Source organism: Castor canadensis, chromosome 16, assembly GCF_047511655.1.
Source record: "Castor canadensis chromosome 16, mCasCan1.hap1v2, whole genome shotgun sequence".
Lineage (NCBI taxonomy): Eukaryota > Metazoa > Chordata > Mammalia > Rodentia > Castoridae > Castor > Castor canadensis.
The window spans coordinates 8,494,448-8,507,304 of NC_133401.1; the positions used below are offsets into that span (position 1 = coordinate 8,494,448).

At 41.4% G+C, this 12,857-nt stretch overlaps 1 protein-coding gene across 2 annotated transcripts in view; it reads left to right on the forward strand.

Moving 5' to 3' along the window:
• LOC109702946 (uncharacterized) overlaps positions 1-12,857 on the forward strand; it is a 103,315-nt gene that overhangs the window by 25,990 nt on the left and 64,468 nt on the right. The gene's annotated exons all lie outside the window — the stretch shown is intronic.

Genomic DNA, 12,857 nt, shown 5'->3' on the forward strand with positions numbered 1-12,857 from the left:
GAAAAGATTAAAAAGTATACACTATACTAAAAATTGTTATAGGTGGTAAAGATCATTCAAAGAGAGATAAGAGATTATAGCTAATGCCTGTAATCGCAGCTAATTGTCAGGTGGAGATAGGAGGATCATAGTCTGAGGCCAGTCTAGGAAAAAAAGTTAGCAAGGCCCTCATCTCAAAGAACAAGCCAGGCATGATGGTACACACCTTTAATCCCAGGTACACAGGAGGCATAAGTAAGAGGATCATAGTCCAAGGCTGTTGGCCTAGGTACAGAAGTGCAATACTCTATCTGAAAAATAATTAAAAGCAAAAAAGGGCTGGAAGTGTGGCTCAAATGTTAGGGCAAGAGAGAGAGATGGGAAGTAGACCATTAAGAAGGATGGATCAGAGCCAAGACTTGAAGGGGTAAGAGAGTAAGTCAATGATTCCCCAAGCAGAAGGAAATGTTAGGGCAAAGGCCCTATACTGGGACTTTGGTGGCATATTTAAGGTAATATTATTGTAGAGTTCTGTACAAGCCAGTGATTTATAGGACAGGTCAGAGAGAGAGCAGAGGGCCAAATCTCCCAAGGCCTTTTAAGTATTTTGGATTTCATTCTGAGAGGAATGGGCAGCAGTTGCAGGGTTTTGAGAAGACATGATATAACAGTGTAGCTGTTGTAAAAAAAAATCAAAAGCAAAAAGTAGGAAGAGGAGGCAGTAGCACTATGGCAATGATGTAGGAGGAAGATGGCCATGGCTTTGTTATGAGTCGAATGAGGCACGACCACCCAAAAAGACTTTCAAGGAGAGGCTTTATTTGCCAACTGGTGACTGCTCTGACCAACAGGTTGCTGGCCCATAGAGCAGCCCTGTTCTGACTTTAAGCAGGGTTTATAAAGGTACAACCATGTCCTGTTTGATGATCGTTTCAAAGCAAGGTAGCCCAGGTACAGACACAAAACAATGGCTTAACAACCATTGCAAAGCATAAGTGAACACAATCAACACAACCATTTACCCACATCCTACTTTGGCTCCTTCTGTTTTCCTCATCTCTATGGGAATTAGATTTGTCATAAACCCCTTTCTGCTTAAAACTAAGGTGGCACCTGATTAATGGCTTCTCTCCGGACACCTGATTAATGGCTTTCCTCTGGCTAAGTCTTTTAACCATTTCATTCCCTACTGCTTTTACTTACAGAGTCAAATCTTAGACTCTTCTGACCGAATAGGATCATATTTAGTTTTTAAGACCATCAGTTTTATGGGAGAAATGCAGATTTAGCAGTATAGATATTATATTTTATCTGGTTGGAATTAAAGACACCTTGTTTTTACATGTACACTAACAGCAGGTCACATATTAACAGTTATAACTAAGTATTGTGACAAATTAATCGTTTTTTATCTTTGTCCTTTTAGTATAAGGTTAATACTGTTAACTTTATCTGTGACAAAAGCACTTGGAAGCACCCTTAATCTACTTCTTTAGATATGTCTATAGAAAGACACACAAGAAGCAAGGTAACATAAGAACTTCCCCAAGTGCAATAACTATAAATGTCCCCAACATCCCAGTTCACACAAACCAGAGCAGAATAGATAATTACATAATATTACCGTCTGAAGATCATGGAGAGTTAACTAAATTTAAACAATCCTGTCTATGACATCACTTAAAATACAATTTAACAAAGACATGAGGGGAATGTAGATGTCTAGGGGTAAGGGGATATTACCTAAGAATGTAATTTAACACTTTAGCCTATTTTGAACAAAACAGTTTGAATTAAAAATGAAGATTGGCGAAGATTCCAAGATGGTGGCTATAGGGAGAAAGCAAAAAGCGTGCCTCCTAAAGTAAAATCTTGGAGAGACACTGGAGATACACCTTACAGGAAAAACCACCGAGAAGAGGCAAAACTTTGACCCCTCCATACCTCCAGCCTGCGCATAGCATCTCCACTCCATGTTAAACGGAGAAACCAGGAGGGCTCCGGCGCCGCCGCCAAACGCCAGCACCCAGATGGCTTGGGAAGACGCAGACTACAAGGTGAACTAAGTGGTACGCGGTACTCCGACAACCATGGGCCAGATCAGCATAGCCCCCTGGACAGACTGACCCCGACCCAGGGGAAAAAAAGAAAAAATAATAATATGCAATAACAACAAAAAAGACATGTAGCAAAGAGGGTGGGGCACCCTGAGTGCCAAAGAAGAGGGAGGGGAAATCCCTCACAAGCTGGCTGGAGAAAGCAGGAGCGGCGCCACACGCCCAGCAACCCGGAGTGGGAAAGCTTGTAAAAGTGGTGGTGGGAGGAAAACTCCACAGGAGAGGGGAGAAGACCCACTTCCCATGTAAGCTGTAAATAAGCCGGCCGGAGAAGGCAGGAGCAGCAGCACACGCCCAGCAACCAGGAGCGGGAAGGCTTCCAAAAGTGGTGGTGGGAGGAAAACTCCACAGGAGAGGGGGGAAGACCCACTGCCCACATGAACTGTAAATAAACATGCTGGCCTGAGAATGTGGGTGCAGTTGCGCTGGAAACGGGAAAGCTTGTAGCAGTGGCAGTTGCGCCCAGGAGAACTCTTAAGTAAACAAAGCCTGAGAGGCCAGGTGAGTGTTAAGGTTACTCCTGATATCTGCATAAATAAAGCCTCCAGCAACAGCAGGCTGACAGCAGCGGGCAGGCGAGCCGCAGCCTCAGATAGCCATTCACAAAACTGTCTCCAGACTCTTTTTTTTTTCTCCCTACCTTTGATGAGACAACAACCAACTACACCTGCCTGCTGAAACTGTATTGCATTTGAACTTGGGACACTTTGTGGGGGGGGGTTGTTTTGTGTTGTTTTGTTTTTTTCTAGTTTGATGAGACAACAACAGAACTATTCTGAGACACCATCTCCAGGATTGGAGGCTGAGGGACAAACACCAAAATTATTAACACTGAAACTTTATTGCATTTGAACTTGGAGATTTTTATTTATTTATTTTTCATTTATTTTTTATTTATTTTATTTTATTTTTAATTTTCAATCCTCTCTGTCTCTTACTGTTGATTACTACACTCTCTCTCCCTGTTTATATCTTTGAAACTTTTTTATGTTGTTTGTTTGTTTAGTTTTTTCTACTTCTTTATTTGTTTTTCCCTTTTTCTTTAACTTCTTTGCTTTCCATCTCCTCTCACCTTCCATTTTAAATATCACCATTGTTATTATTACAAGCTAGAAAATACTTAATTGCACACAGTACAGGGACAATAACAACATCAAGGGAATGACGGGAAGACAGAAAAAACAGGGAAATAGTTTCCCCACAGCAAAAAAGTTGGTACAGGAACCAGAGAGAAATGAAAACAGATACTCAGATCCAGACTCCAACAAAATAAAGATAAACTACTCCAAAGAACCCAATGAAGCTCACAAGAACAATCTAAAAGAAGAAATACTACAGGTACTCAATGAGAATTTTATAGAGATGATACTGGATATGGTCAACTAAAATGTACAGGAGACACTCAAGAAATTCCAAGACAACAAAAATAGAGAATTTGAAAAAGCACAAGAAGAAATAAAAGAAACCATAGAAGCACTGTATAAACACCAAAGTGAAACAAAGAACACGATAAATAAAGAGATAAATGAACTCAGGACAAAAATAGACAACATTAAAGAGGAAGTGACTCTAGGATATGGAAAACCTCAGAAAAAATAAGGAAACAATTGCAAAACAAAACGGAAGGCCAATCCAGCGGAATAGAACAAACAGAAGACAGAATCTCAGAACTCGAAGATGAAATGGTAATTAAAGGAAAAACCAAAGAACTATTAGTTAAACAACTCAAGACCTGTGAAAAGAAAATGCAAGAACTCACCGACGCCATCAAAAGACCAAACCTGAGAATCATGGGCATCAAAGAAGAAGAGGTGCAAGCAATCAATAGATAGCTCGTCCAAACAAAAAAAATCAATAAAGAAATTCTAGATCTGAAATATTCAATAGATCAAATGGACCTACTTGGTGTCTACAGAACATTTCATCCAACTTCTACACCATATACATTTTTGTCAGCAGCCCATGGAACCTTCTCCAAAATAGATCATATCCTAGGGCACAAAGCAAGCCTCAGCAAATATAAGAAACAAGAAATTATACCATGCATTCTATCTGATCACAATGCAATAAAACTAGAACTCAACAATAAAAGGAAAGACAAAAAACATGCAAACAGCCGGAAATGGAATAACTCATTGCTTAATGAACAATGGGTCATTGATGAAATAAAAAGAGGAAATTAAAAAGTTCCTGGAAGTCAATGAAAATGAAAACACAACCTACCGGAACTTATGGGACACAGCAAAGGCAGTCCTGAGAGGAAAGTTTATAGCCATGAGTGCATATATTAAAAAGACTGAAAGATCCCAAATCAATGACCTAATGATACATCTCAAACTCCTAGAAAAACAAGAACAAGCAAATCCCAAAACAAGTAGAAGGAGAGAAGTAATAAAAATAAGAGCTGAAATCAATGAAATAGAAACCAAAAAAACCATACAAAGAATTAATGAAACAAAAAGTTGGTTCTTTGAAAAAATGAACAAGATCGACAGACCCCTGGCAAACCTGACTAAAATGAGGAGAGAAAAAACCCAAATTAGTACAATCAGGAATGCAAAAGGGGAGATAACAACAAACACCATGGAAGTCCAGGAAATCATCAGAGACTACTTCGAGAACCTATATTCAAATAAATTTGAAAATCTTAAAGAAATGGACAGATTTCTTGATACATATGATCATCCAAAACTGAACCAAGAGGAAATTAATCACCTGAATAGTTCTATAATACAAAATGAAATTGAAGCAGTAATCAAGAGTCTCCCCAAAAAGAAAAGTCCAGGACCTGTTGGATTCTCTGCTGAATTCTATCAGACCTTTAAAGAAGAACTGATACCAACCCTCCTTAAACTGTTCCATGAAATAGGAAGGGAAGGAAAACTGCCTAACACATTTTATGAAGCTAGTATTACACTTATCCCAAAATCAGGCAAAGACACCTCCAAAATGGAGAACTATAGGCCAATCTCCTTAATGAATATAGATGCAAAAATCCTCAACAAAATAATGGCAAACTGAATTCAACAACACATCAAAAAGATCATTCACCATGACCAAGTAGGCTTCATCCCAGGAATGCAGGGGTGGTTCAACATACGAAAATCAATAAACATAATAAGCCAAATTAACAGAAGCAAAGACAAAAACCACTTGATCATCTCAATAGATGCAGAAAAAGCCTTTGATCAGATCCAACACCATTTCATGACAAAAGCTCTAAGAAAACTAGGAATAGAAGGAAAGTACCTCAACATTATAAAAGCTATATATGACAAACCTACAGCCAGCATTATACTTAATGGAGAAAAACTGCAACCGTTCCCTCTAAAATCAGGAATGAGACAAGGTTGCCCACTATCCTCACTCCTATTCAACATAGTACTGGAATTCTTAGAGCAATTAGGCAAGAAGAAGGAATAAAAGGAATACAAATAGGTAAAGAAACTGTCAAAATATCCCTATTTGCAGACGATATGATCCTATACCTTAAAGACCCAAAAAACTCTCTCAAAAGTTCCTAGACACCATCAACAGCTGTAGCAAGGTAGCAGGATATAAAATCAACATAGAAAAATCATGAGCATTTCTATACACTAATAATGAACAAACTGAGAAAGAATATATGTTAACAATCCCAGTTACAATAGCCTCAAAAAAATCAAATACCTAGGAGTAAACTTAACAAAGGATGTGAATGACCTCTACAAGGAAAACTATAACCTTCTGAAGAAAGAGATTGAGGAAGACTATAGAAAGTGGAGAGATCTCCCATGCTTATGGATTGGTAGAATCAACATAGTAAAAATGTTGATATTCCCAAAAGTAATCTAGATGTTTAATGCAATTCCCATCATAATTCTAATGACATTCATTAAAGAGATTGAAAAATCTACTATAAAATTTATATGGAAACACAAGAGGCCACGAATAGCCAAGGCAATACTCAGTCAAAAGAACAATGCTGGAGGTATCACGATACCCGACTGCAAACTATATTACAAAGCAATAACAATAAAAACAGCATGGTACTGGCACAAAAACAGACATGAAGACCAGTGGAACAGAATAGAGGACCCAGATATGAAGCCACACAACTATAACTAACTTGTTTTTGACAGAGGTGCTAAAAATATATGATGGAGAAATAGCAGCCTCTTCAACAAAAACTGCTGGGAAAACTGTTTAGCAGTCTGCAAAAAACGGAAACTAGATCCATGTTTATCACCCTATGCCAATATTAACTCATAATGGATCAAGGATCTTAATATCAGACCCCATACTCTAAAGTTGATACAGGAAAGAGTAGGAAATATGCTGGAATTAATAGGTATAGGTAAGAACTTTCTGAATGGAACCCAAGCAGCACAGCAACTAAGAGATAGCATAGACATTGGGACTTCATAAAACTACAAAGTTTCTGCTCAACCAAAGAAATGGTCTCTAAACTGAAGAGAACACCCACAGAGTGGGAGAAAATATTTGCCAGCTACACATCAGACAAAGGACTGATAGCCAGAATATATAGGGAAATTAAAAAAGTAAATTCTTCCAAAACTAATGAACCAATAAAGAAATGGGCCACTGATCTAAACAGAACTTTCTCAAAAGAAGAAATTCAAATGGCCAAAAAACACATGAAAAAATGCTCACCATCTCTATTCATAAAGGAAATGCAAATTAAAACCACACCTATGATTCAACCTTACCCCTGTTAGAATAGTCATCATTAGCAACACCACTAACAACAGGTGTTGGCGAGGATGTGGGGAAAAAGGAACCCTCTTACACTGCTGGTGGGAATGTAAACTAGTACAACCACTCTGGAAAAAAAATTGAAGGCTACTTAAAAAGCTAAACATTGATCTACCAGCAATACCACTCTTGGGGATATACCCAAAAGACTGTGACACAGGTTACTCCAGAGGCACCTGCACACCCATGTTTATTGCAGCACTATTCACAATAGCCAAGTTATGGAAACAGCCAAGATGCCCCACCACTGACAAATGGATTAAGAAAATGTGGTATTTATACACAATGGAATTTTATGCAGCCATGAAGAAGAATGAAATGTTATCATTTGCTGGTAAATGGATGGAATTGGAGAACATCATTCTGAGTGAGGTTAGTCTGTCCCAAACGACCAAAAATCGTATGTTCTCCCTCATATTTGGACATTAGATCAAGGGCAAACACAACAAGGGGATTGGACTTTGATCACAAGATAAAAGCGAGAGCACACAAGGGAGGGGTGAGGATAGGTAAGGCACCTAAGAAACTAGATAGCATTTGTTGCCCTCAACGCAGAGAAACTAAAGCAGATACCTTAAAAGCAACGGAGGCCAATAGGAGAAGGGGACCAGGAACTAGAGAAGGTTAGATCAAAAAGAATTAACCTAGAAGGTAACACACATGCACAGGAAATTAATGTGAGTCAACTCCCTGTATAGCTATCCCTATCTCAACCAGCAAAAACCCTTGTTCTTTCCTATTATTGCTTATACTCTCTTTACAACAAAATTAGAGATAAGGGCAAAATAGTTTCTTCCGGGTAGTGAGGGGGTGGGGTTGGGAGGGGTTGGAGGGGCTAGGGATGGAGGGGATGGGGGAAAGGGGGAGAAATGACCCAAACTTATGCACATATGAATAAAAAAAAGTAAATAAAATTAAAATTAAAAAAATGAAAAGATTGTACTGAGTAATTAAGGCAAGGCCATTAAAAACAGATACTGGAGTAACAATTTGAGGAACAAAATGGACAACTAAATAGGAACACGTTTAGTTCTTATCTTGAGGAGGTCTTGATTGGCCTCAGGTCTGGCAGCTGTCCAAAGCTGGTCAGAGTTTTCCGTGAGGGCTCTCTTGAGCTGAGTATGATGAATCCATGGGCGTTTTCCAACTACCTTGATGGCTGTGGGAGTGGGCAGGATCACAGTGTAGGGACCTTGTCAGTGGGGCTCGAGGCTGTCAGGGTGGTGTCTGGTGTTTTTTTACCCACATTAGGTCTCCTGGCTCATAAGGAGTCCCAAGGGGGCCGTAAGGTGTCCCCATTCCTTGGGCCTGCTGGACGGCTGAGTGAATTTGTTTGAAAGTCTGTTGCAAGGCCTGGAGAGACTAGAGAAGATCATGATTAGAGATGTTTGTTAGGGCTTCCTCCCCCAATCTGGGGATTATGGGAGGTGGTCACCCATAGAGGATCTCAAATGGAGTGAAACCCTGTTTATAAGGGTACATCTAACTCTTAATAGGGCTGCAGAAAGGAGGTTCACCCAGCCATTGCCTGTCTCCAAGGAGAGCTTAGTAAGCAGCTCTTTTAGAGTCCAGTTCATCCTTTCTACCTGTCCTGAACTTTGAGGCCTATAAGCACAGTGTAACTTCCATTTGATCTGTAATGTTTTGGCTATTAATTTAGATATTTTAGCTGTGAAAGCTGGGCCATTATCAGACCCCAGTATTAAGGGGAGGCCAAATCGGGGAACTATCTCCTGTAAGAGTTTTTTTTTAAGTAATCTGAGCTGTTTCAGTTCTTGTAGGGAAAGCCTCAGTCCATCCAGAGAACGTATTGACCATTACCAATAAATATTTATATCCATACAAGCCAAGCTTAATCTTGGTGAAATTGATCTCCCATTGTTCTCCAGGGAAGGAACCTGGAATTCTCATTCCTGGCTCAACCAAGGGTGGTCCCTTTTGGTTAACCTGTTGGCATACACTGCACCTTATAGTGAGATCTCGAGCCAGGTGTTCCAAATTCTGGGTAAAGAACCATTTCCTTAAAAGTTTAGTTAATTTTGTGGGTCCTAAGTCAGTGGTGTCATGAATGTCCTTTACAAGCATGTGTCCCAGACACCGGGGTAGAAATATCCTTCCATCTGGCAACGTTTTCCATCCAGAGGGAGGGGCCTGTCTTTAGTTGGAGGGCCCCCCCCTAACTTTAAGTCCTGTTCTGTGTGTTCTGGTTGTGATGGCAGGGCTGGAGGGTGTGTTAGCAAGATCTCGAGAGGCCCCACTGCTTTTATGGCAAATGTCCTTGTGGCTTGGTCAGCTGCTCAGTTTCCCCTTGCCTCGGGGTGGTCCCCTTTTGATGACCCTGGCAGTGAATGATGGACACCTTTTAGGAAGCCAGAGGGCCTCTTAAGAGGGCTAGGATTTTCTGGGCAATTTTAATATTTTTACCCTCAGAGGTAAGGAAGCCTCTCTCCCTATATAGGGCTCCATGTACATGGTCCATTGCAAATGCATACCAGCTATCTGTATATACATTAATAACTTTATCTTTTCCATACCTTAGTCCTTGGGTCAGTGCAATCAGTTCAGCCTTTTGGGCTGAGGTTCCATTCAAGTGCCTGGGCCCAGATGGTCCGGTCCAGAGTGACTACTGCTGCCCTTGCATACCTTATTCTGTTGGTCACAAAGCTGGAGCCATCGGTGAACAGTACCTCATCTGGCTCATCCCAGGGAATATCAATCAGGTCCGGTCGAAGGCTCTGGGTGTTTTCAAGAGTTTCTGGGAAGTCATGAATGGGTTACTTGGGGTCATCATCCGGAAGAAGAGTAGCAGGGTTAAGAGCAGCAGTCTTTCAAAACTTTACTCTGTTTTGATCTATCAGCACAGCTTGATACTGAATTATACAAGCATTTGTCATCCATCTGTCTGGCGAGGCTTTTAAAAGGGCTTCCACTGCATGGGGAGCCACTAGGGGGAGCTCTTGTCCCAGAGTTAGTTTATTGGCCTCTTTTACCAGTATGGCCGTGGCGGTGAAGGCTCTCAGGCATATTGGCCGTCCCGCTGCGACAGGGTCCAGTCTCTTTGAGAGGTATGCAACTGGTCTTTTCCGTGGCCCTAAGACCTGAGCAAGTACTCCTTTTGCTATGCCCCTTGCTTCAGCTACATATAGTGTTAGGGTACGAGGCTGGCCACCTTCTGAGAGGACAAAGGACACTCGAGACAAAGGAAGTCACAAGGCGAGGTTTATTTTCTAGCTAGCTAGGGTCCAAGCATCCGCCTGATGCAGCAGGTTTCAACAAGGACCCTGAATGCAAAGTTTAAGCAGGTCTTATACTCTTTAAAGCATCAATCATTGTCACATAGGAATTCCTCATGCCCCTGGGGTCACATTTTCCTGACATTGCCCACATCCTGGTGGTGGGGTAAGATTATTTATTGGGAACTGGAGAAACACCAGAGGTTTACTTATCTGGTTTACCTGTCAGGAACTTGAAAAACACCAGATGTCTTAACATATTGACTCACATTCTGTTCAGCATGATCAATCAGAAACACTCCCTGTTCCCAGGAACCGTTTCACCTCCTTTTGTTCCAGGGAGTGGGGCTTGAGGTTACCCAAGGGTCATGCCAGTTATAGCTGATTTTTAGGCTAGGTGGGCTGCTAGTTAACATACCCCAACTTAGGCTAGGTGGGCTGCAAGTTAAAGTACCCCAACAATAGGTAGAAGGGCTTCTGGATATCTGGCAAGGCAAGTGCCAGTGCTGACACCAATGCCTGTTTTAGTTTTTCAAAAGCTAGATATGTTGTCTCAGTCCATTCTAGGGGAGCATTTCCCCCACTGGTGCTTGCGCATAAGGGCTTAGCTATCTCTGAGAAACCTGGGATCCAGAGCCGACGTATCCAACAGCTCCCAAAAATTCCCGCACTTGTCTTTCAGTCCTTGGTGGCAGAATTTTGAGGATAGCCTCAATATGCCCCTTGCTGAGAGTTTGTTTTCTCTGGGTTAGGTCATAGCTCAAGTAAGTAGCCATAGGGGTACAGAATTGGGCCTTTTTAGCTTAGACACGGTAACTTTGTCTCCCAGATCTCTAAGAAGGTTCTTGGTAGCCTCCCTGCAATCAGTCTCATTTTCAGCCGCAAATAAGAGATCATCTACATATTGTAACAGGACTACACCCCGGTGTCCTGCTCTGAATGCTATAAGATCTTGGCTGAGGGCTTCATCAAACAGGGTAGGGGAGTTGTTGAACCCCTGTGGCAGTCTTGTCTAGGTTAATTGGCCAGAAAGTCCCTCCTCTGTATCAGTCCACTCAAAGGCAAAAATGGGTTGACTCACCTCTGGGAGCAGGAGACTGAAGAAGGCATCCTTTAGGTCCAAGATGGTGTACACTTGGTGGCTAGGAGGTAAGAGGCTGAGGAGAATATAGGGATTGAGAACTGTAGGATGGATTGTTTTTACTCTCTTGTTTATTTCTCTTAGATCCTGGACAGGACAATAGTCATTAGTGCCTGGCTTTTGGACAGGTAAGAGAGGTGTATTCCATGGTGAGTGACATGGAACCAAAATTCCTGCTGCATAGGCATTGCCTGGGAAGTAAGTTGGACCACTATTGGGGCATGATGATTAGCTGGCCCCGGTGGGTTGGATTCTGCCCATACATGGGGAATCCTTTTTCTGAGTTCAGATAGGAGGTCTCTGGAGGATTTTGTTCTGTCATAGACAGAAGATATTCCTCACTTAAGGGGCAAGTCAGCAACAATTTGATAGGAGGTTGGACTTGGGTGTCCAGATAGTTTCTTCTTCCTGGAAGGAAATGGTAGCTTGTAACTTGTGTAAGGGGTCTCAGCCCAGCCTTTTTTCCATAGGGCATTCATTTTTCCAGTGTCCCTTTTTCTTACAATAAGCACATTGGTCTTTTTCCAGTGGGGCTCTGAGGTTTCTTCCAAGTTGCCAGTTGGCAGGAGGCCCAGAACTTCTTGAGGGCCTGGACTCAGGAGTTTGCAGAGCTGCCACCATCACCTTTGAAAGGCTTTTGGCCTGTCTATCTTCTGGCGTGCCTCTATTACTATAGACACATTGTGCTATTTCTACAAATTCTCCTTCAAATCTCTCCTGCTTTTTGTAATTTCTTTCTAATGTCTGGGGCTGACTGGGAAGTGAAAGCAATATTTATTGTCCTTCTATTTTCTGCTGCCTCTGGGTTTATAGGAGTGTATGTCCATAATGCCTCCAGGAGGCGCTCCAGGAATGCTGCAGGGGACTCATCTGAGCCTTGTATAACCTCATTCACCTTAGACAAATTTGTGGGTTTCTAGGCTGCAGCTCAGACTCCCATAAGAAGGAGCCGGCAGTAGTTGGTGAGAGCCTCCTTACCTGCATGAGAATTCAGATCCCAGTTAGGACGGACCAAGGGAAAAACAGTCCCCAGAATGTCCTGATTCCCTGTAGGAGTCCCGTCCAGGCCCAGGACATTTTTTGGGCCTCCTGCTGAATGTGGTCTCACTCTTCAGCTGTGAAGAGAGTCTGTGATAGCTGTTGGCAATCATCCCAGGTAGGCTTGTGAGTGAAAAACACAGTCTCAAGAAGAGAGATTAGCCCCTGGGGCTTGTCAGAAAAAGACGGATTTTGTTGTTTCCAGTTATAGAAATCAGTGGTTGAAAAGGGCACATAAATAGAGGTGATTTTACAACTCCATTTTTAAACACAGTATTTTCCAAGTTTTTTTAAAAAGTATTTATATATATATATATATAATTACTTTTAAATACATCAAATTAAATATCTAGGACTAGATATTTTTAGATGAACTTGTCTGTTATGCACACAGCACTGGTAAATAAAATGCACACACAGCAATGATTACAATCTGAGGTATCTTTTAAACGTGACCATTTTGGCCTTGAATCATTTTTCCTCATTTTTTTTCTTTTTGTCTTTAAACCAGTGGACAAGTACCGGCATAATATGTAGTGTTTAGAGGTAGCTGAAAAATTTATATCTAAAAGTCATTTATAGAGGACAAGTCTT